The following is a 23,617-nucleotide window of genomic DNA, read 5'->3' on the forward strand; positions in this document are numbered from 1 at the left end:
TGACTCGCTCCTTCACAAAATCATTGATTACAACTGCATGTAAAAGTTCTAAATCAGCCCACCCATGCCTGCATGCTCCCTTAGAATAGGGGCGTCCACGAGCATGTGCGGGTTGGGCGATCGCACAGAGCCCCCAAATTTTAGGGGCCCCCAATTTTGGGCCAATGTCTTAGTATATTTTTTTCTTTTGGCCCCTTTTCAGACCTAACACAGACAGTCACGATCAGTCCTGCTCCTCAATCTCCCCAACGAGGCTTTCCCGAGCCCCCCCCCCCCCGACTGACACAATCCGGTGAACGATCGATCCAGCCCTCATGAGGAAAAAAATCCCTTCACAAGAGAACTAGCGGAAGTGCGGCACCCCATAGGGAGACGGAGGCTCACAATGTTGTTCATTTGATAGCTTTGTATCCTTTCCGGAGACACAATCATAGCCTAGAATTGATTCATCGATTCTATTGGCCACTAAGCACTCCACAAGTTGCAAATCCCAACGCATGAGTAGAAGCAGCTCGTTGCCGAGAGCAAGGTGAGGGCAACACCGACTGTCCAACATGTGCTCTGAAACTGAATCCCTAGTTAATCTATAGTATTTTGTTTCGTTTAATAATTATATTCGTGAGCATACACATCAGTTCATCAATCATTTTTTAAGGAAGATATATAGAGCATTTTTGGTTCCTCTCTGCTCCCTCGGCTGTGCTCCCAGAGCGGACCAGGCTACAACTTATTTTCCCGAAGTGGCTAAAACCAATCTCCATAGCTCCGCGGAGTCAGAATTATTTGAACGGAGTGGAGAGATTCTGAACAGGGCCATAGTAGGCTAGTCGATCATGATCAAGTTGTCACACACAAAGATTTCCAAGATAGTTACTTTAGTCTTTAGTATTTTTTGTTTTATTACCTTGATAAGCCTATAATTTACGCAATGTTAGAATTCATTCATACTTTTTCTATAAAAATTGTCTATTTAACGGCCCCATTTTGCATTTCGCATTGGGCACCGAATTCCTGGAGTTGGCCCTGCCTTAGAACATTGGTCCGTTTATTTCTTTCCATTTGTTCCCCTAGCCAGTCTATGCCGAATTTGATCCCCCACCTGCCAGAAAGCAACTGTTCCAATAAGACAAATGAATAAAAATGTAGTGCACAAGGTGCACCGAGTGATCAACAGATAGGCCAAAGCATTGTCCATGTATGCATGGCTAAATCAAAGAACTTCTCAACTATCATGTGTTAAGGTGAACAGTGAGGTCTCTCACCCATCATAGGCAGATAGAGTTTGAAACCTACATGGCCTCTCATTTAGCTCTCTAAGATGCAGCTGTCTACTCAATTCTTCTTCAGAGATAACTGCAGGTAAATCCTGCTCAAATAAATTGATGCAACTCCACATATGAGAACATAAGACAAGTAGGCAATTTGGCAGAATGTGTCACAACCCTAGAATGTAATTAGTCACATCAAAAGAATTCATGAATCATTTTAAATTCAAGGAAATTGAATTTAGGGGATTCACGAAGCCTGAGAAACCTTTTAAAGATGATCAACATTAAAAATCTCTTCAAACAAGTCCAATAAAATGTTCCTGCTAATCTATAAAAATGTTGGCAAGAGCAAAATTCAAACCAATATTTTTTGAATCTGAGAAATATTTATTTTGGGCCTTTGAATTAATTAACTAACTATTTGAATTGGATTTATATTTACTATTAAATAAATACAAGTCCAATAATTCTGCAATTTTCTATGTGGATCTAGGTTTATCCATTTAGTCCACATATTTAGTTTCAAGATTTTTAGAAAATGATTTGGTCTGTGAATCAAATCAAAATAGAAAACAAAAAGAAAATAGGAAAAGGGGGAAACCTACCTGACATACCTGGCAGCCCACCTGGTAGGCCCAACCCACCAGGGGAAGGGTGGTCTTATTCCCCGTGCCAGTCGGACACAAAGTGTGTGCCCGATGCGCGAGTGCGTAGCTCGCTATGTCATGCTCGCCTGGTTGCCTCCTGACTATATCGACGCCACAGATAAGAGTCGCGATGTCGTCTTCATCACTCTGACTCCTCTCACTATTTCGTTCGCTCTTCCTCACTCTCTCCCTACCATGGATGAGCCCACCGTGTGCTCGCCGCCGCCGTAGTCGCGCCCACAGCCACCCTGCGCCTCCACTCCGTGTCCATAGGCTCCGCCTTAACGTCTATGTCTTCCTCGTCGAGCCTTGCGAGGTCAGACGCCCCACAACATCGCCATCTTCAATGTCTTCGTCTCTCGGCCACTGAGATCACCAGCGACCGTACATCAACTCTGACGCCTCCCTGAGCCCATAGAGCTGCGCTTCGACCTCCTAGTGAGCTCCGCCACTGATCCTCCCTAACCCCGTGGCTTATTTCGCGCCATAGCTGTCAACCCCGCAATGATCGTAGCACGCTGCCACTTGAGCTCCCAGTCGGGGAAGCTCCGATGACCATCTAGTCCTGTAAACGTGCCTGTTGTGCTCACAACGCCAAATAGAGTAGCCCTAGCGCATTAGGTCACCCATTTGCAAGCTGCAATATCGATTCCGTGATCAACCAAATGCTGACTGCCATTGTTGAGGTCGTCATCGACTATTCCAGCCACCCCAGGTCCGACTGATGCCACCGTTGGGCGCCTCGCTGAACCAGCTATCCAACGATCCCAATCGCATGGAAAACAGAGCACCACAGAGCCTTTTCGAGGCACTTGACCATCTTGGGCCTCACCGGCGGTGAACTGCCACTAGGTTTGACCCCGATTGACTGGATTTAACCACTTCTAAGTCCCTGACGTGTGAGTCCAGTGTGACGCCCCGAGTCCGATGCGCCGGGTGTCTCCCAGTTATTCGTTGTTGTTGCCTTGTCTTTCGTTTGCGTGTTGCATCTTGCCATGTCATCATGTGCATTGCATCATCATGTTTTCAAACTTGCATCCGTCCCGGTGTCCCCGTTCTTTCCGTTGTCCGTTCTGAGCCCAGACACACTCGCACGCGCCCGCGGCACCTCCGAAATAGTATTTTATAAGTGGCCGGAAAATGTTCTCGGAATGGGTTGGAAGTTGGCATGCAGTGTAGTTATGTTGTTAGTAGGTCGCCTGCCAAGTTTCATCGCATTCAGAGTTCGTTTGATGCCCCAACGGATAACTATAGCGACATTATAGTCGGTCAAATCGTCGGACGTTTTCGGTCTCCGGAGACTGCTGTCGGGTCTCTCTCTCTCTTCTCTCCCGCAGCCCTCGGCCTTCTACACAGTCACAACCAGTCCACATAGGCCTACCTATTTCCCCCTGTCGATCGGATCCATCGATCGCGATCCGAGGGTCCGAAAACCCCCAAAACCCACCCAAACCCTAGCCCCTTCCTATTTAAGAAGCCACCCTTGCCATTTTGGCCATCCCTAGCCCCTAAACCTACCCCTCCTAGCCTCCTCCCACCTCCAGCCGACGCATCTTCCTCAAAATCCATGCCCCAACCCGCAGCAGTCGCCTCCCACCTCAATTTCCGGCACCGGCCACCCCTCCATCGCCACTTGGCGCGCCCTGGTTGGTAAGCCGCCACCTGAGTGCCGCCCTCCACCACTCCTACGCCGCCATGTCGCCCCGCAGCTCCATCTCCATCACGCGGCCCGCTGGGGTCCGGATCTGGCCCACCGGGCCCAAGCAGGCCTGACCACGCCGCCGCCCATACCTGCTCGACCGACCGATCCAGATTGGGAGAGGAGCTCCCAATCCAGATCAAACTCCGCCGCCTGCCGGCCTCTCGCCGCCGCCCGCACCACGACAACCTTGCCGGACTCCACGTGCAGGCCTGCCTCGTTGCCTCCTCTCCTTCCCTTCCGTCTCGCCCTCGCCCGCTCACCACCTCCCTCTCCGCCTGCAGGAACCAGGGAGCTCGAACCCATGGCCACCGCTGCCTCAGATCCTTCTCTCCTATCGCCGGAGCTCCGTCCACCGCCGCATCGCCCGAATTCGGTCACGCGGGACCGGTTCCAGCTATTCCCGCGTCGTCTAGGGCCCCTGTTGCCTCCCAGCGCCCTCCCTCGTCGCGGGAGTTCGCCGGCGTCGCCAGCCTCTGCATCCCCTGCTCCAGATCATGCAAGCGAGGGGGCCATGCGCGTTGACCAGCGCATGGGCCGCGTCCATGCGAGCCGGCCCAGCAACCGCATCCGGCGGCAAGGCCCATCCCCGCCAAAGCCCACCTCCCGATCCGGCCTGCAGCTTCCTCCTCCACCGATCTGGGCTTTGGCCCATGGGTGAGCGCCCACAGCCCTCCTCTTTGTTGGCTAGCAGTGCATTCAGTTTCGGCCTGGTTGTGTTTTTTTTCGTTCTGCGATTTTGTCCAATTTTCCAGAGTTGGCAGTTTTGCAGAAAAACCCTCTTTCTTCATGCATATCATATCTAACAAACCTTGCATTGGAATTAAACAAACTTAAAATGAAAGTTGCTTAGAATTTTGTGTAGTTTTATAATATGTCATTTCCATCCATGTTTAAAATGTTTAAAATGCTGTTTGTTTAAATTTGCTTAAATAACTTGCTAAAATGTTTTAATTCGTAACTAAATAACCGTAGATCCAAATTTAATAAATTTTATATGTATTTTGGGTAGAAGAATGCCTAGTTTAACCTGATGCAGTACCAAATATGCTTTAGGACAGAACAATACCAAATCTAATATATGCTCATGAGGATTTTCCGGAATTGTTGTTTGTTGTTTTCCGTCCTCATTTAAACTTGACTAGCTAGTTAATTTATGTATGCTTCATCCCTTGCCATGCTAACCAACATTTAATATTGTTTGGTACATAAACCGGAGAGAACTAAATAAGTCACGTGGTGTTTCGTCAATATGCAACTCGTTGCATATTGAGCTCCACTTAATTTGTAGGATTGCTTGTGCACTTTGCCATGCCATGCTTCACTAAACCGAACATGCATCATACTTGGTTGTGCATCATGCCATGTTTATGTAATGGTTGTTTACTATGTTGTTTGCTTCTTTCCGGTGTTGCTTCTTCGGGTTAGTTCCGTTAACGTCGCGTTTGTGAGGATCTGTTCAACTACGTCCGTTTGTCTTCTTCATGGACTTGTTCTTCTTCCTTGCGGGATCTCAGGCAAGATGAGCATACCGTCGAAATCAATTCTATCTTTGCTTGCTTAGTTTCTCGCTCTATTGCTATGCCGCGATACCTAACACTTGCTTTATCATCCCTCCCATATTGCCATGTGAAGCCGCTAACCCACCTTTCCTAGCAAACCGTTGTTTGGCTATGTTACCGCTTTGCTCAGCCCCTCTTATAGCGTTGCTAGTTGCAGGTGAAGATGAAGTTTGTTCCATGTTGGAACATGGATATTGTTGGGATATCACTATATATACATTGTTTAATTAATGAATCTATATACTTGGTAATGGGTGGAAGGCTCGGCCTTATGCCTGGTGTTTTGTTCCACTCTTGCCACCCTGGTTTTCGTCATACTGGTGTTATGTTCCTTGACTTTGCGCTCCTTACACGGTTAGGTGTTATGGGAACCCCTTGACAGTTCGCTTTGAATAAAACTCCTCCAGCAAGGCCCAACCTTGGTTTTACATTTGCCTCACCTAGCCTTTTTTTCCCTTGGGTTTCCGGAGCCCGAGGGTCATCTTTATTTTAACCCCCCCGGGCCAGTGCTTCTCTAAGTGTTTGTCCAACCTGAGCGATGTCCAGCGCCCCCTGGGCAACCAGGGTCTATGCCAACCCGACGTCTTGCTCATCCGGTGTGCCCTGAGAACGAGATATGTGCAGCTCCTATCGAGATTTGTCGGCACATTCGGGCGGCTTTGCTGGTCTTGTTTTACCATTGTCGAAATGTCTTGTAACCGGGATTCCGAGTCTGATCGGGTCTTCCTGGGAGAAGGAATATCCTTTGTTGACCATGAGAGCTTGTGATGGGATAAGTTGGGACACCCCTGCAGGGTTTGAACTTTCAAAAGCCGTGCCCGCGGTTATGGGCAGATGGGAATTTGTTAATGTCCGGTTGTAGAGAACTTGACACTTAGCTTAACTAAAATGAATCAACCGTGTGTGTAGCCGTGATGGTCTCTTCTCGGTGGGGTTCGGGAAGTGAACACGGTTCTTGTGTTATGCTTGAACGTAAGTAGTTTCAGGATCACTTCTTGATCACTTCTACCTTCACGACCGTCGCGTTGCTTCTCTTCTCGCTCTCATTTATGCATGTTAGCCACCATATATGCTAGTGCTTACCGCAGCTCCACCTCACTACCCTTTCCTACACATAAGCTTAAATAGTCTTGATCTCGCGGGTGTGAGATTGCTGAGTCCTCGTGGCTCACAGATACTTCCAAACTGTTGCAAGTGTCGATGATACCAGTGTAGGTGACGCAACCCAGCTCAGATGGGAGCTCGATGAAGTCCTTGATCGTAGTGTTGTTTCCGTTTCCTGTTGATCAGTAGTGGAGCCCAGTTGGGTCGATCGGTGATCTAACATTTGGGGTTGTCTTTCTTTATTTTGGTTCCGTAGTCAGACCTTGATTGTAATCTGGATGATGTATGATATTTATGTACTGTGTGAAGTGGCGATTGTAAGCCAACTCTTTATCCCTTCCTTATTCAGTACATGGGATGTGTAAAGATTACCCCTATTGCGACATGTGGTTATGCGTCTAAGTCGTGCCCCGACACGTGGGAGATATAGCCGCATCGTGGGTGTTACAAGTTGGTATCAAAGCCATCCCCGACTTAGGAGCCCCCTGCTTGATCGAATCGCTGACGTTGTTGAGTCTAGAAAAATGTTTTGAGTCTTATAGGATTATATATATCGGAGAGTAGAATTATTTTTACTCCTCAGTCCCTTCGTTGCTCTGGTGAGGCCTCCTGACATAGAGTTTTGATTCTTCTCTTCTCAAATTTCACAAAGAAAAATTTAGGATCACATGGGTATCTTGGAATCGTTTCGATGGTTTTGTGACGAGAACATTATTCTTGGTGCCTCTTGACATTTAGGGGTTGTGGCAGTGTCCCAGGGAGTTGAGCTCCGAGGTGTTGTCATCACAATTTTATCGTTGCAATTCTGGAATACCTGTGTTTTCGCCAACATCGAAAATCTCTTTTATGCAGTTGTTGGTGAGATAAACCTCGACGCCACCTAGTACTGGGGCGGGAGTTCGGGAGTATTGCCATAACTCGTATAATGGATGCTTTTCGAAGGTCGAGGTAAATGATTTCCGAAGGTTTCTTGGTTATGTGTTGAAGGATGGATACAGCTAGATGTAGGAATTGTTAGTTTGGGTGAGATATTATGCTTCTCCTGTATCCTCAACACCTGATTGCATAACCAGAAAGTTTCGGGAGTTTATAAGTGGGAATTCAACTATCACGTAGGATATCTTTCCAACAGACACATGATACGATATGGGATCTATCATATGTTTGTTTCCGGCTTATTCTGCAAGCCAATCTTTTGTTTTGTTTTGAGTTCTAGTATTCGAGTTGCTTCGAAGTCAAATGTGGATTCCATACCCTTTCTAAGAGGTGTTCTCATATTTCTATGAGAGTATTAATCCTTCTTGATCATCGAGATGGTCATGTCAATCCTTTTCAACCGGTGTGCTTCTCTTGAAGTGGATCCAATCATTTTCAACATCCGCAAGATCAACTCTAAGTTTTTTCTCATCATGGTTTGTTTCATCCATCCCCAAGTTTCCTTTGTTTTCCCGCCCTCCCACCCTTTTCTTCAAGGACTTAGATATATTAAAATCAACTATCCATTTTATTCACACAAAGTCTCTTCATTTTTTTCCTTCGAATGTTTTTATCCGGTGATTCTCAGGAAGATGCTAAGGAAGCTACAAGTTCAACATTATCCGTTCTCTTTTCTTCTCCAATGGATTCAATTCAATCCTTGGTATTGAGCATAGTCCTTTCATTTGTCCAATGCTTTCTCATGCCGGTGCATCTCATAGTCATTCCCCGCTTGCTATTCAATTCTTCCGGAGTGCTAAAGACATCTTAGAAGATTCGCGTTTTCCATTGCTAATTCGTTAAAGATATCTCGAGGTTGTTATGTCATTCAAGTCATTTAACTCAACCAGTGCAATCTCCCTTTCAAGTAATCGTTCAACGATGTTTCTTTTGAGTGGGCCCTAACCCACAGGTCTTTTCCCAGGATCTTACCTGACTCTTCTAATTTTGCGGAGTTATTTTCAAATTAATTTCAATGTTTGACGTAAGAATGAATTTTCATCAGTCAAATGCCTTTCTCCAAGATCTTTCAAATTCCTTTCATCGTTGGTTCAACCTTTCTATTCTTCATTATTCCGGAGTACCTCAAAATTCATGGAGGTGTTTCTCGTCATCATTCTCGAATTTTGAAGACCGAAGAAGAGTTCCTCTTAAATCCTTACCCGTTCTTCCAAAGACTCGTGGTTCTAACTTCATGCCGTCCACTGTTGGAGTATCAAACGAAGTCCAAATGGCACGAAACTTAACATGCGGTCTACCGGTAGTGGACCAAGGCTGCTTGGCAAGTCTCGGTCCAATCCGAGAATGTTTAACACCCGCACACAAAAAAGAGGCAAAAGGGGACGCCGCAGGACATAGGAGTGCCGGAATGCAAAACAGACAACGGGGAAAATGCTCGGATGCATGAGACGAACACGTATGCAAATGCGATGCACATGATGACATGATATGAGATGCATGACAAGGACAAAAACAAAACGAAGACAAAACCCAACCACAAGGGAATATCATAACTTAGTGCCGAAAAAGGAAGAGTTGGAATACAAATATGGCAAGTTATATACGGGGCGTTACAACACTCCACCACTACGAAAGGATCTCGTCCCGAGATCTAGGTATGGAAAAACTCCGGATATTTGGAACGGAGGTGGTCCTCGCATTCCCAAGTGGCTTCACGGTCGGAATGATGTGACCACTTCACTCTCAGGAATTTGATAGACTTGTTGCGAGTCTTGCGCTCAGTTTCTTCAAGAATAGCAACGGGATGCTCATGATAAGATAGGTCTTCTTGGAGATCAATCTCTTCGAGGTTGATGGTGCGGTCAGGAGTATTGAAACACTTGCGGAGTTGAGACACGTGAAACACGTCGTGCACATTTGCAAAGTTGGATGGAAGCTCAAGTTGATAGGCGAGATCGCCTCTTTTTCCAATGATCTTGAAAGGACCCACGTATCTAGGGGAAAGCTTCCCTTTGATACCGAAGCGATGAGTACCTTTCATTGGGGAGACGCGGAGGTAGACATGGTCTCCGATCTTGAAAGCCAAGTCACGATGCTTGCTATCATAGTAACTCTTGTGACGCGATTGCGCGGCTTTGAGATTTTCACGAATGACTTTGCACATTTCTTCAACCTCTGTTATCAAGTCATTGCCAAGAAGTTGGCGTTCACCAGTCTCTAACCAATTAAGAGGAGTACTGCACTTTCTGCCATAGAGAATCTCGAATGGGGCCTTGCCCAAACTCGCTTGGAAGCTGTTGTTGTAGGAGAACTTGGCATATGGAAGACAATCTTCCCACTTCATACCGAAAGAAATGACACATTCCCTGAGCATATCTTCAAAAAATTGATTGACTCGCTCGACTTGGCCACTAGTTTGAGGATGAAAGGCTGTGCTGAAGCGAATGTTGGTGCCCATGGCCTTCTGAAAAGAATCCCAAAACTTAGAGGTGAAGATGCTTCCACGATCTGAAGATATCAACTGCGGATTGCCGTGCAAAGAGACAATCCTGGAGGTATATAGCTCTGCCAACTGAGCTGCTATGATAGATTCTTTGATAGGCAGAAAATGAGCCACTTTAGTGAGCTTGTCCATGACAACAAAGATAGCATCATTGCCACGCTTGGACTTGGGAAATCCAGTCACGAAGCCCATCTCAATATGGTCAAACTTCCATTCTGGAATGGCAATAGGTTGGAGGAGACCAGCTGGTCGTTGGTGCTCTGCCTTCACTCTTCTGCAGACATCACATTGATTCACGAACTGAGAAATCTCGCGCTTCATTCGAGTCCACCAATACGACTGTTTGAGGTCATGGTACATCTTTGTACTTCCAGGATGAATAGACAGGAGTGAATTGTGAGCCTCGTACATAATGACTTCACGAAGGTCACCCTTAGGAACAACAATGCGATCCTCGAAGAATAGAGTATCTTTGTCATCAAGACGATAGCACTTGTACTTGGGTTGGCTCTTGGAAATCCCAATCTTCACCTTCTTCACCATGGCATCAACAAGTTGAGCCTCACGAATCTGATCTTCCAAAGTAGGTGAGACTTGGAGGTTGGCAAGGAATCCTTGAGGAACAACTTGGAGATTAAGTTTGCGGAAAGCTTCACAAAAATCCAGGTTAAAGGACTTGAGAATCAAACTGTTGCAGTAAGCCTTCCTGCTCAATGCGTCAGCAATGACATTGGCCTTGCCTGGAGTATATTCAATACTCGGATTATACTCTTGAATCATTTCAACCCAACGAGTCTGCCTGAGGTTGAGGTTCGGCTGAGTGAAGATGTACTTGAGACTCTTATGATCAGTGAAGATGTCCACTTTCCTTCCCAACAAGAGATGTATCCATGTTAAAAGAGCATGGACAACTGCCGTCAACTCGAGGTCATGAGTGGGGTAGTTCTTTTCGTTGGGCTTCAACTGGCGAGACCTTGAAGGGAAGCATCACAGAAAACCTTGAATGGTTTGGATTCATCAGGAGGAGTCAGAACTGGAGCTGTGACTAACTTCTCTTTGAGGGTGTTGAAAGTGATGTCACATTCAGGCGTCCAGACATACTTCACATGCTTCTGGAGGAGGTTGGAAAGAGGCTTCGCGATCTTAGAGAAATTCTCAACGAACCTTCGACAATAGCTTGCGAGCCCAAGGAAGCTGCGGAGTTGCTTCACATTCTGAGGCGGTTCCCAATTCACAATTGTAGACACCTTCTCAGGATTAACAGCTATGCCCTTGGCGGAGATGATATGCCCAAGGTAGAGAACCTCATCGAGACAAAACTCGCACTTTGAAAACTTCGTATAGAACTGATGTTCTCTGAGTTTGTCCAGCACCAATCTAAAGTGCTTGGCATGATCCTCATTGTTCTTGGAAAAGACCAAAATGTCATCGAGATAGACCAAGACGAAGTCATTTGTGTAGGGGATGAAGATGAAGTTCATCATGCGAGAGAATGTTGGAGGAGCGTTGACAAGGCCGAAAGACATGACAGTGTATTCATATGAACCAAAGCTTGTTCTGAATGCTGTCTTGGGGATATCTTGTTCACGAATGCGAATCTGATGATAGCCCATACAGAGGTCAAGCTTGGAGAATACTTGAGCACCCTTGAGTTGTTCCAATAGCTCATTGATGTTGGGAAGTGGGTACTTGTTCTTTATGGTCTTCTTGTTCAATGGACGGTAGTCGACACAAATTCGGTCCGTTCCATCCTTCTTCTTGACAAAAAGAACACCACAACCCCATGGAGAAGAACTCGGTCGGATGAGACCCATGCGCTCTTGTATATCGAGTTGTTTCTTCAGCTCCTTCAACTCTTCTGGTCCAAGCTTGTAAGGACGTTTGCAAACAGGTTCCTTTCCAGGCTCAAGATCGATGACGAATTCAACTGGCCGGTGAGGAGGCATTCCTGGAAGCTCTTCTGGAAAGACGTCTTGATATTCACAAACGACTGGAATCTGAGAGATGGCATCCAACTCGCCCTTCTCGTTGAGAGAAAACAGTCGAATGGTATCGTCACGAGCGGCAAAGACAATCGCATCCTCAGACGAGTGTGTCAATTGAATCTACCTGGCAGCACAATCAAGCTGAGCCTTGTGCTTAGAAAGCCAGTTCGTTCCGAGAATTAGATCAATATCCGAGTCACCAAGAACATTAGGAGAAGACAGAAACTTATAGTTGCCCATCTTGCTAGACACATCTGGAACGAAAACTCGAGAAGTCATTTGTCGGGCCGGAGAAACAATAGACAAAGGTCTCGGCAAAACTTGAGTAAGCAAATCATGCATAGCCACAAAAGGTCTTGAAATGAAAGAATACGATGCACCAATATCAAAAAGAACTTTTGCCGGAATAGAATTAACTAGAAGGTTACCCATGATCACTTCTGACGAGTCCTCTGCCTGAGTTGCGTTCAACAAGTTGACCTTAGCATGCTTGGGATTATGCTTGACCACTGCATTGCTAGCAGATATCACAGGAGGAGGAGGAAGACGCCTCTGGTTGAAGCATTTGTTTACATAGTGACCCTTCTGCTGACACTTGTTGCACGTGACCTCTGAAAGCGGACGGTGATACGGAGCACTTGACCTTGGAGCATGAGACGAAGTCTTGTTCTGAAAGCCTCGGTTGGGTGGGTGGGAAGATCCATTGCCACCTTTGCTCTTCTGCTGATAAGGCTGACGGAATGGAGGAGGAGGAGGAGGCAACCAATACTTTTGCTTCTTAGCTGCCAGTTGAGTTGAGGAAGAAGGAGTTGCATCCCTAACTCTCTTCTTGGAAGCATCGCACTTGAGCTGAGCAGCCTCTTGCTTTAGTGCCATATTGTAGAACTCATCATACTTTTTTGGATCAAAAAGCACGAGGGCTAATTGCAGATCTTCTCTAAGGCCACCTCTGAACTGATAAATCATGCTCTTCTCGTCAGGGACATCTTGCTTAGCGAAACGAGCGAGCTTCTGGAACATGATGTTGTATTGGTAAACAGACAAGCTGCCTTGCTTTAGATTGCAGAACTCCTCACGCTTTCTCTCAACAACACACTGAGGGATGTGATGAGCTCTGAAGTCTTGGCGGAAATCATCCCAGGTAATCACACGACCTCCTCTGGAATCTTTGTATTGCTGATACCACTCTGCAGCTTGGTCTTTGAGTTGGAACGAAGCAAACTTGACAAAGTCCTCATGCCTGACGTTGCTGCACTCGAAATGTTTGCAGATATCCACGAGCCAATCATCAGCGTCTGTGGCCTCGACACAGTTACTGAAGGTCTTCGGCTGGTTTGCGAGGAACTTGTGGGAGTAAATAGCCATGGGTAGCCTAGCCGGCTTCCCCTGGCCCTTCTGAAAAAAAATTACGAGCCCGTCCGGCTCTCAAGAACCCAAGACATGGGGCCGCCTTCCCCTCGCTGGCTGTCATCTAGGCTGGCTTTCGAAAGGCGCCCCGACTTTAGCCCTCATGAAGAAAGACGTGGGAGGGCCGACTTCGGGAAGCCGGCCGTGAGAAGGCCGACTCCAAGAAGCCGGCTCCCATAAAGCGGTCGAGACCGTACCCTCAAAGTTTGCACCCACCTAACGGCGGTGCGATGGGGCGTGGCTACAGTGAAGCCTGCCACCCCCGAATCCCGGAGCACGCCTGGCACAGTGCGCCGTACGGAGTGGCCATGAACCGTCCGGCACGACACTCTTGCCATGTTGACCCTGATGTCACCCACGACGGGCCGCCAGCGCGGCCCACAGACGGTGGGCCCCTTTGGGCAGAGAGACACCCGAAGGCGGCCACGCCTCCCCCTAGTCGGCCCAAGACAGAGCCGGCTCCCCGCAGCCGGCTTGCCACCTCCCTCGAAGGAGATGCCCCATTAAGGAGACAAGACGCGGTGAGGCTACAGCGATCGCCCGACGGGCGGCGGCACTGTAGCCGCGCCTACCACGATGAAGCCCACGTCACCAAGATGGAGCCATAGTAACCAGCCGCCGACCAGGCCCTGGACAGTGGGGCCTGCCTGTCGACCAAGGGGCCGGCAGCCGGCGGGACCCACCAGTCGGTGGGCCCCAGCAGCCGGCGCAGAAGCCGGCGAGCGCAGTCACAGACGGTTGGGCCCCGCACCCAGTCGGATTACCATTGTACCCCCGGGGGGTAGGCCTATATAAACCTCCCGGGGCACCCATGCAAAGGGTTCGACCCCCTTCTAGTCCTAGACATCACACAAGAAGAAGAAGCAGGCAAGCCATGCCCTTCTTCCTCCTCCCACCAAACAGCTCAAGGAGCATTGTGTAGCTACTTGTCCATCTAGTGATCATGCGGAGACCCCGCAGAGCAGCAGTAGGGGTGTTATCTCCACGGAGAGCCCCGAAGCTGGGTAAGATCCGCCAGCATGCATGTCTTCGCCTTATCCCGTTTCCAGGCACCGGCGATGTCTTACTGGCTCCCACAATGATAAGCCACCCGTTGGAATATGTCGCACCTACCACCCGACAGAACTGGTTGAGTGTAGCAAGGTGAGTTTGATTGTTGCCATTGCCTTGATTTCCTTGGTTGCGCTCTTGCAAGAGTTGCATAATGAGCTGCGTGTTGGCGTTGGTAACGGCCATCACAGCTTACCATGCCTCCGGAGGTGGAGGTGGTGGCGGTGGTTCCGGATTCTGATGCGTTGGAGGAGCCATCCTGAAGAGGGTGACATCCGTTAACATATTGAAAGACATATATTCAAGCTGAATCAAATGGATCGAAATTGGAACATATAGCCTTAACATTCAAACAAGAATGAACGAATGAATTCCAAATTAAATGATCACATTTCCATAAATTGAGTAGCCACCTAGATAGAGGTAGATGAATAAAACAACAAGGTACGGACATGAACAAATACTTGGTAAGGATTACCCAGTCACAAACAAAATATCTGTGGAAGAAAAACTAGAGCTACATGAATTCCCACCTATGAAACTTCCGAAATTTCCCAGTTATGCAATCAGGTGTTGGGGATACAGGGGAAGCATAATATCTCACCCAAAACTAGCAAATCCTACATCCAGCTGTATCCATCCTTCAACAGATAACCAAGAAACCTTCAGAAATCATTTACCTCAACCTTCAAAAAGCATCCGTTATACGAGTTATGGCAATACTCCCGAACTCCCGACCCAGTACTAGGTGGCGTCGAGGTTATCTCACCAACAACTGCATAAAAGAGATTTTTGATGTCGGCGAAACTCAGGTATTCCAAAATTGCAATGATAAAATTGTGATGACAACACCTCGGAGCTCAACTCCCCGGGACACTGCCACAACCCCTAAATGTCAGGAGGCACCAAGAACAATGTTCTCGTCACAAAACCATTGGAACGATTCCAAGATACGCGCATGATCCTAAATTTTTTTAGTGAAATTTGAGAAGAGAAGAGTCAAAACTCTACGTCAGGATGCCTCACCAGAGCGACGAAGGGACTGAGGAGTAAAAAGAATCCTACTCTCTGATATATACAATCCTAAAAGACTCAAAAACATTTTTCTAGACTCAACAACGCCAGCGATTCGATCAAGAAGGGGGCTCCTAAGTCGGGGAAGGCTCTAATACCAACTTGTAACGCCCTCGATGCGGGTATATATCCCACGTGTCGAAGCACTACTTAGAGGCATAACCGCATTGAAAGCAATGTCGCAAGTGAGGTAATCTTTACACATCCCATGTACTGAATAAGAAAGAGGTACAGAGTTGGCTTACAATCACCACTTCACACAATACATAATTATAGCATTACAATCATCCAGATGCAATCAAGGTCCGACTACGGAACCAAAATAAAGACAACCCCAAATGCATAAGACCCCCGAACGCCCCAACTGGGCTCCACTACTGATCTTCTAGAAAGGAAACGTAGTAGCGTCCTGAGTCCTCATCGAACTCCCACTTGAGCTCAGTCGCATCCCCTGGAACGGTATCATCGGCACCTGCATCTGGTTTTTGAAGTAATCTGTGAGTCACGGGGACTCAGCAATCTCACACCCTCGCGATCAAGACTATTTAAGCTTATGGGTAGGGAAAAGGTATGAGGTGCAGCTGCAGCAAACACTAGCATATATGGTGGCCAACATACGCAAAAGAGAGCGAGAAGAGAAGGCAAAGCACGTTCGAGAATCTATGATCAAGAAGTGATCCTAGACTACTTACGTTCAAGCATAACACGAGACCGTGTTCTCTTCCTGGACTCCGGTGAAAAGAGACCATCACGGCTACACACGTTGTTGATTCATTCTAATTAAGTTAAGTCTCAAGTTCTCTACAACCGGACATTAACAAATTCCCATCTGCCCATAACCGCGGGCACGACTTTCGAAAGTTCAAATCCCTGCAGGGTTGTCCCAACTTAGCCCATCACAAGCTCTCACGGTCAACGAAGGATATTCCTTCTCCCAGGACGGCCCGATCAGACTCGGAATCCCGGTTACAAGACATCTCGACAATGGTAAAACTAAACCAGCAAAGCCGCCTGAATGTGCCCACAAATCCCGATAGGAGCTGCACATATCTCGTTCTCAGGGAGACCGGATAAGCAATCCATACAACTAAAACCAACCCTCGAGTTTCCCCGAGGTGGCGCTGCAAGGGGCTCTAGTTTGGACCAACACTCAGAGGAGCACTAGCCTGGGGGTTTAAAATAAAGATGACCCTTGAGTCCGTGGAACCCAAGGCAAAAGGCTAGGTGGCAAATGGAAAAACCAAGGTTGGGCCATGCTGGAGGAGTTTTATTCAAGGCGAACAGTCAAGGGGTTCCCATTATAACCCAACCGCATAAGGAATGCAAAATCAAGGAACATAACACCGGTATGACGGAAACTAGGGCGGCAAGAGTGGAACAAAACACCAAGCATAAGGCCGAGCCTTCCACCCTTTACCAAGTATATAGGTGCATTAAAGTAAACAAGGTATAATAATGATACCCCAACAATGAACATGTTCCAACAAGGAACAAACTCTAATCTTCACCTGCAACTAGCAACGCTATAAGTGGGGCTGAGCAAAGCGGTAACATAGCCAAAGAAAAGTTTGCTAGGACAAGGTGGGTTTGAGGTTTGACATGGCAATATGGGAGGCATGATAATGCATGTGGTAGGTATCGCGGCATAGGCATAGCAATAGAGCGAGCAACTAGCAAGCAAAGATAGAAGTGATTTCAAGGGTATGGTCATCTTGGCAGGGAAGCGAGGCGGCGCGGCGAGGGCTCGTGCGGCAGAGGAGACGAGCCGGGCGGCGGGGTCCCGCACGGGGCGGCGAGACGGCGATTCGGGCCGGGAGGGCCTCCCGCGGGCCCTACAGGCCGGCGAAGTGGGCGCGGGCGGCGCGCGAACTACAAGGCGACACGTGGCGGCGGCGCGGCGGTGCGGACGCGTCCGGCGCTTGGCGGACGTGTCCGGCGCACGGAGGAAGGGGGAGACTAGGGTTAGGGGTGGATTTGATCCGAGATTTGGACGGGGAAGGCCTATTTATACATAGAAGGAGCTAGGAGGCTCCAAATGGAGTGCGGTTTTTAGCCACGCGATTGTGATTGAACGACCGAGATGAGGGAGGGGGTTAGGTGGGTTTTGCGCCTCTTTGGAGAGGTGTTGGGATGCAACACACACGAGGCCTTTATGGTTCCTCGGTTAACCGTTGGAGTATCAAACGAAGTCCAAATGGCACGAAACTTGACAGGCGGTCTACCGGTAGTGAACCAAGGACGCTTGGCAAGTATCAGTCCAATCCGAGAACGTTTAACACCCGCACACGAAAAAGAGGCAAAAGGGGACGCCGGAGGACATAGGAGTGCCGGAATGGAAAACGGACAACGGGGAAAATGCTCGGATGCATGAGACGAACACGTATGCAAATGTGATGCACATGATGACATGGTATGAGATGCATGACAAGGACAAAAACAAAACGAAGACAAAACCCAATCACGAGGGAATATCATAACTTAGTGCCGAAAATGGCAAGAGTTGGAATACAAATATGGCAAGTTACATACGGGGCGTTACATCCAAGTTATTTCAATTATATCATTTCAAAGCTCCATCTAATCATTGCAAGGCTTCAACCTTATTCTCTTCATCCTTCATTCCGTTGATCATCCTTTTATTATCGGAGTTCTTCATGGAGGCTCTACATGGTGGTTCGTCAAGGATTCTTTTCATTCTTCAATTGTTCTTCAAGATCTCTCTCGAAGTTAAGGTCCGCCAAGCTTTACTCAAAATTAAACATGGTGCTCAACAAATGTTTGTTTTGAGGAGCTCAAGTATTCTTCATCGTGCATTCCAAAGTGTGATTCTTTCTACCTTATCTTTTGAGGTGGTGCTATATCTTTTCTTGACAATTTCCATTCTTGTTTCGCGATTCACGTGTTGTCAATAATGAGGTATTTTAAATCCATCAATCTATTCATTGGAGTTATCTTGGGTTATATTTCACCTAAAGCCTTCCCTAAGAAATGTTGCGATTGTGGTGCTTATCAATGATCCAATCTTCTCCTTCCTATCTGGTGAAGAATTTTTTCATCTCTTCTTTGTTCCCGCTCAACATTATTTTCGGTGGTAGAACTTCACCTCGGTTTTGGGATGTTTTCCATAAGCCCACTACAAGATTATTCATTTCGTTGTTATTTTTTTTCCAACAACTCCGTTACAACCTTCTTGGAAGGGTGCTCTCCAAGCTCTTTTGTGGCAGAAGTTAGCATTTTCTTCTCCATTCTTTCATTCCAATGATCTATCTTCTATTCTTTCTTCCGGAGGCATTGTGATGATGCTCTCTTAACTCTTCACTCATCATCTCCTATTGTGAAGATCATGTTCTTTCTTTTGTTTATCCATTCAACCGGAGTGTCGTGTCCTTCATTCTAGTTCTCTCATCTCATCAAGTTTTGCCTCCCTTTTCTACTGGTGTGTTGTGTCTATCATTCCTCTTCTAACCGGACTCTCATCCAAGTGCTTTCATTTTGCCAAGTTCATATTATTGCCTTTCGTTTCCAACCGAGGTGTTGTCGTAATTGATCTTTATCGTTCCTTGTACATCTCGTTTCTATCGGAGTGCTTGCATGTACTTCTTGTCCATTTCACCCTTTTTCTTATGTCTTTCAAACCACAAGGTTCTAGTAATGTTCCTTGTTCCTCTTTTCTAATGGAGTGTTTTCAAATTTGTTCATCTTCGTTGTATTCTTTCTTTCAATTTGTTCAACCTCTCAAGGTTCGTGGTTTCACTCGTTTGTCCAAGAAGCAACTTAGTTTCACCTCACCTCCTCCTTTTCCGTTTCTCTCGGGTGCCATCCCTAGGATCTCGGGTCGAGATCCTCTCATAGTGGTGGAGTGTTGTGATGCCCCGAGTTCAATGCGCCACATGTTTCCCAGTTATTCGTTGTTGTTGCCTTGTCTTTCGTTTGCGTGTTACATCTTGCCATGTCATCATGTGCATTGCATCATCATGTTTTCAAACTTGCATCCGTCCCGGTCTCCCCGTTCTTTCCATTGCACGTTCTGAGCCCAGACACACTCGCACGCGCCCGCGGCACCCCCGAAATAGTATTTTATAAGTGGCCGGAAAATGTTCTCGGAATGGGTTGAAAGTTGGCATGCAGTGTTGTTACGTTGTTAGTAGGTCACTTGCCAAGTTTCATCGCATTCGGAGTTCGTTTGATGCCCCAACTAATAACTATTGCGGCATTATGGTTGGTCAAATCGTCGGACGTTTTCGGTCTTCGGAGACTACTGTCGGGTCTCTCTTGCAGCCCTCAACCTTCTACACAGTCACAACCAGCCCACGTAGGCCTACCTATTTCCCCCTGTCGATCGGATCCATCGATCGCGATCCGAGGGTCCGAAAACCCCCAAAACCCACCCAAACCCTAGCCCCTTCCTATTTAAGAAGCCGCCCTTGCCATTTTGGCCATCCCTAGCCCCTAAACCTACCCCTCCTAGCCTCCTCCCACCTCCAGCCGACGCATCTTCCTCAAAATCCACGCCCGAACCCGCAGCCGTCGCCTCCCACCTCAATTTCCGGCACCGGCCGCCCCTCCATCGCCACTTGGCGCGCCCTGGTTGGTCAGCCGCCACCTGAGCACCTCCCTCCACCACTCCTATGCTGCCATGTCGCCCCGCAGCTCCGTCTCCACCGCGCGGCCCACCGGGGTCCGGATCTGGCACGCCGGGCCCAAGCAGGCCCGAACGTGCCGCCGCCCGTACCCGCTCGACCGACCGATCCAGATCGGGAGAGGAGCTCCCGATCCAGATCAAACTCTGCCGCCTGCCGGTCTCTCACCGCCGCCCGCACCACGGCAACCTCGCCGGACTCCACGTGCAGGCCTGCCTCGTTGCGCCCTCTCCTTCCCTTCCGTCTCGCCCTCGCCCGCTCACCATCTCCCTCTCCACCTGCAGGAACCAGGGAGCTCGATGCCATGGCCGCCGCCACCTTGGATCCTTCTCTGCTATCGTCCACCGCCGCATCGCCCGGATTCGGTTGCGCGGGACCGGATCCAGCTATTCCCGCATCGTCTAGGGCCCCCGTTGCCTCCCAGTGCCCTCCCTCGCCGCACGAGTTCGCCGGCGTCGCCAGCCTCTGCATCCCTTGCTGCAGATCGTGCGAGCGAGGGGGCCGCGCGCGTTGACCAGCGCATGGGCCGCGTCCATGCGAGCTGGCCCAGCAACCGCATCCCACAGCAAGGCCCATCCCCGCAAAGCCCACCTCCCGATCCGGCCTGCTGCTTCCTCCTCCACCGACCTGGGCTTTGGCCCATGGGTGAGCGCCCACAGCCCTCCTCTCTGTTGGCCAGCAGTGTATTCAGTTTCGGCCCGGCTGTGTTTTTTTTGTTCTGCGGTTCTGTCCAATTTTCCAGAGTTGGCAGTTTTGCAGAAAAACCCTCTTTCTTCATGCATATCATATCTCACAAACCATGCATCGAAATTAAACAAACTTAAAATGAAAGTTGCTTAGAATTTTGTGTAGTTTCATAATATGTCATTTCCATCCATGTTTAAAATGTTTAAAATGCTGTTTTTTTAAATTTGATTAAATAACTTGCTAAAATGTTTTAATTCATAATTAAATAACCGTAGCTACAAATTTAATAAACTTTATATGTATTTGGGGTAGAAGAATGCCTAGTTTAACCTGGTGCATTCATCTTGCATGTTTAACAACTCTAAATTATGCTTTAGGACAGAACAGTACCAAATCTAATATATGCTCATGAGGATTTTCCAGAATTGTTGTTTGTTGTTTTCCGGCCTCATTTAAACTTGACTAGGTAGTTAATTTATGTATGCTTCATCCCTTGCCATGCTAACCAACATTTAATATTGTTGGGTACATAAACGGGAGAGAACTAAATAAGTCACGTGGTGTTTCGTCAATATGCAACTCGTTGCATATTGAGCTCCACTTAATTTGTAGGATTGCTTGTGCACTTTGCCATGCCATGCTTCATTAAACCGGACATGCATCATACTTGGTTGTGCATCATGCCATGTCTATGTGATGGTTGATTACTATGTTGGTTGCTTCTTTCCGGTGTTGCTTCTTCGGGTTAGTTCCATTAACGTCGCGTTTGTGAAGATCCGTTCGACTACGTCCGTTTGTCTTCTGCATGGACTCGTTCTTCTTCCTTGCGGGATCTCAGGCAAGATGACCATACCCTCGAAATCACTTGTATCTTTGCTTGCTTAGTTGCTCGCTCTATTGCTATGCCGCGATACCTACCACTTGCTTTATCATGCCTCCCATATTGCCATGTCAAGCCGCTAACCCACCTTTCCTAGCAAACCATTGTTTGGCTATGTTACCACTTTGCTCAGCCCCTCTTATAGCGTTGCTAGTTGCAGGTGAAGATGAAGTTTGTTCCATGTTGGAACATGGATATTGTTGGGATATCACTATATATACATTGTTTAATTAATGCATCTATATACTTGGTAAAGGGTGGAAGGCTCGTCCTTATGCCTGGTGTTTTGTTCCACTCTTCCCGCCCTAGTTTCCGTCATGCCAGTGTTATGTCCTTGACTTTGCATTCCTTACACGGCTGGGTGTTATGGGAACCCCTTGACAGTTTGCTTTGAATAAGACTCCTCCAGCAAGGCCCAACCTTGGCTTTACATTTGCCTCACCTAGCCTTTTTTCCCTTGGGTTTCCGGAGCCCGAGGGTCATCTTTATTTTAATCCCCCCGGGCCAGTGCTTCTCTAAGTGTTGGTCCAACCTGAGCGATGTCCGGCGGCCCCTGGGCAACCAAGGTCTATGCCAACCCGACGTCTTGCTCATACGGTGTGCCCTGAGAACAAGATATGTGCAGCTCCTATCGGGATTTGTCAGCACATTCGGGCGGCTATGCTGGTGTTGTTTTACCATTGTCGAAATGTCTTGTAACCGGGATTCCGAGTCTGATCGGGTCTTCCTGGGAGAAGGAATATCCTTCATTGACCGTGAGAGCTTGTGATGGGCTAAGTTGGGACACCCCTGCAGGGTTTGAACTTTCGAAAGCCGTGCACGCGGTTATGGGAAGATGGGAATTTGTTAATGTCCGGTTGTAGAGAACTTGACACTTAACTTAATTAAAATGAATCAACCGCGTGTGTAGCCTTGATGGTCTCTTCTCGGCGGGGTGCGGGAAGTGAACACGGTTCTTGTGTTATGCTTGAACGTAAGTAGTTTCAGGATCACTTCTAGCTTCACGACCGGCGCGTTGCTTCTCTTCTCGCTCTCATTTGCGCATGTTAGCCACCATATATGCTAGTGCTTGCTGTAGCTCCACCTCACTACCCTTTCCTACGCATAAGCTTAAATAGTCTTGATCTCGCGGGTGTGAGATTGCTGAGTCCTCGTGGCTCACAGATACTTCCAAACAGTTGTAGGTGCCGATGATACTAGTGTAGGTGACGCAACCAAGCTCAGATGGGAGCTCGATGAAGTCCTTGATCATAGTGTTGTTTTCGTTTCCTGTTGATCAGTAGTGGAGCCCAATTGGGTCGATCGGGGATCTAGCATTTCGGGTTGTCTTTCTTTATTTTGGTTCCGTAGTCGGACCTTGATTGTAATCTGGATGATGTATGATATTTATGTATTGTGTGAAGTGGCGATTGTAAGCCAACTCTTTATCCCTTCCTTATTCAGTACATGGGATGTGTAAAGATTACCCCTCTTGCGACATGCCTACCACGCGGTTATGCCTCTAAGTCGTGCCCCGACACGTGGGAGATATAGCCGCATCGTGGGTGTTACATCCAGCCTGCTGACTGTTTAAATTAGGAGCAAAAGTTAACACTAACGACGCTGTTAAGTCAATGGGCCACCGACTAGTGGGCCCCATTGGTTAGGTTTGACTCTTGTTGGCCCGTTGACTTATGAAGTTTGTATTGACCTTGTTGACGTCATAATTACATTTGCTAGAATTTTTCTTCTTAGAAATTTATTTGGAAATTCCAAAAAATATTTGAAACTTCTAAAAATCATAGAAATTCAATCGTAGCTCATAATGAAATAGATTATATATGAAAAATTATCAGAAAAATATTAAGAATCTGTTTATGCCATGTTCATGCATGTTTGAGAAAGTTAATGATTATGGACTATTCACCAACTAGGACAATTAATGATTATGGAATATTTGGCATTTAGTTTTGGAGCTGGAATTCGCTATATGTTTGAATTCCACTTCAATTAATATGACTAACTATTGCATTAGGTCAATTTAGTACCTTAATCTATCAAGTCATTCATTTGGATTTGCATTGCATTGAGTTGTGTTACTTCTCTACTAGCCGATGTTGTTCCTTCTCGGTAGCCACCTTTTCCGATGATGTCATTGTTGACACCAATGAAGAGCAATTCTATCTTCAGAAGTGC

General features: G+C 47.4%; 1 pseudogene; it reads right to left on the reverse strand.

Annotated features, from left to right (window-relative positions):
* Window positions 1–966: 966 nt before the first annotated feature.
* Window positions 967–23,617, reverse strand: part of LOC125554752 (ADP-ribosylation factor-like protein 3) — a 61,293-nt pseudogene continuing 38,642 nt past the window's right edge.

The sequence above is a fragment of the Triticum urartu genome, chromosome 4A (assembly GCF_056163025.1).
Source record: "Triticum urartu cultivar PI428250 chromosome 4A, HENAU_Tu73, whole genome shotgun sequence".
In the NCBI taxonomy this organism is placed as follows: domain Eukaryota; kingdom Viridiplantae; phylum Streptophyta; class Magnoliopsida; order Poales; family Poaceae; genus Triticum; species Triticum urartu.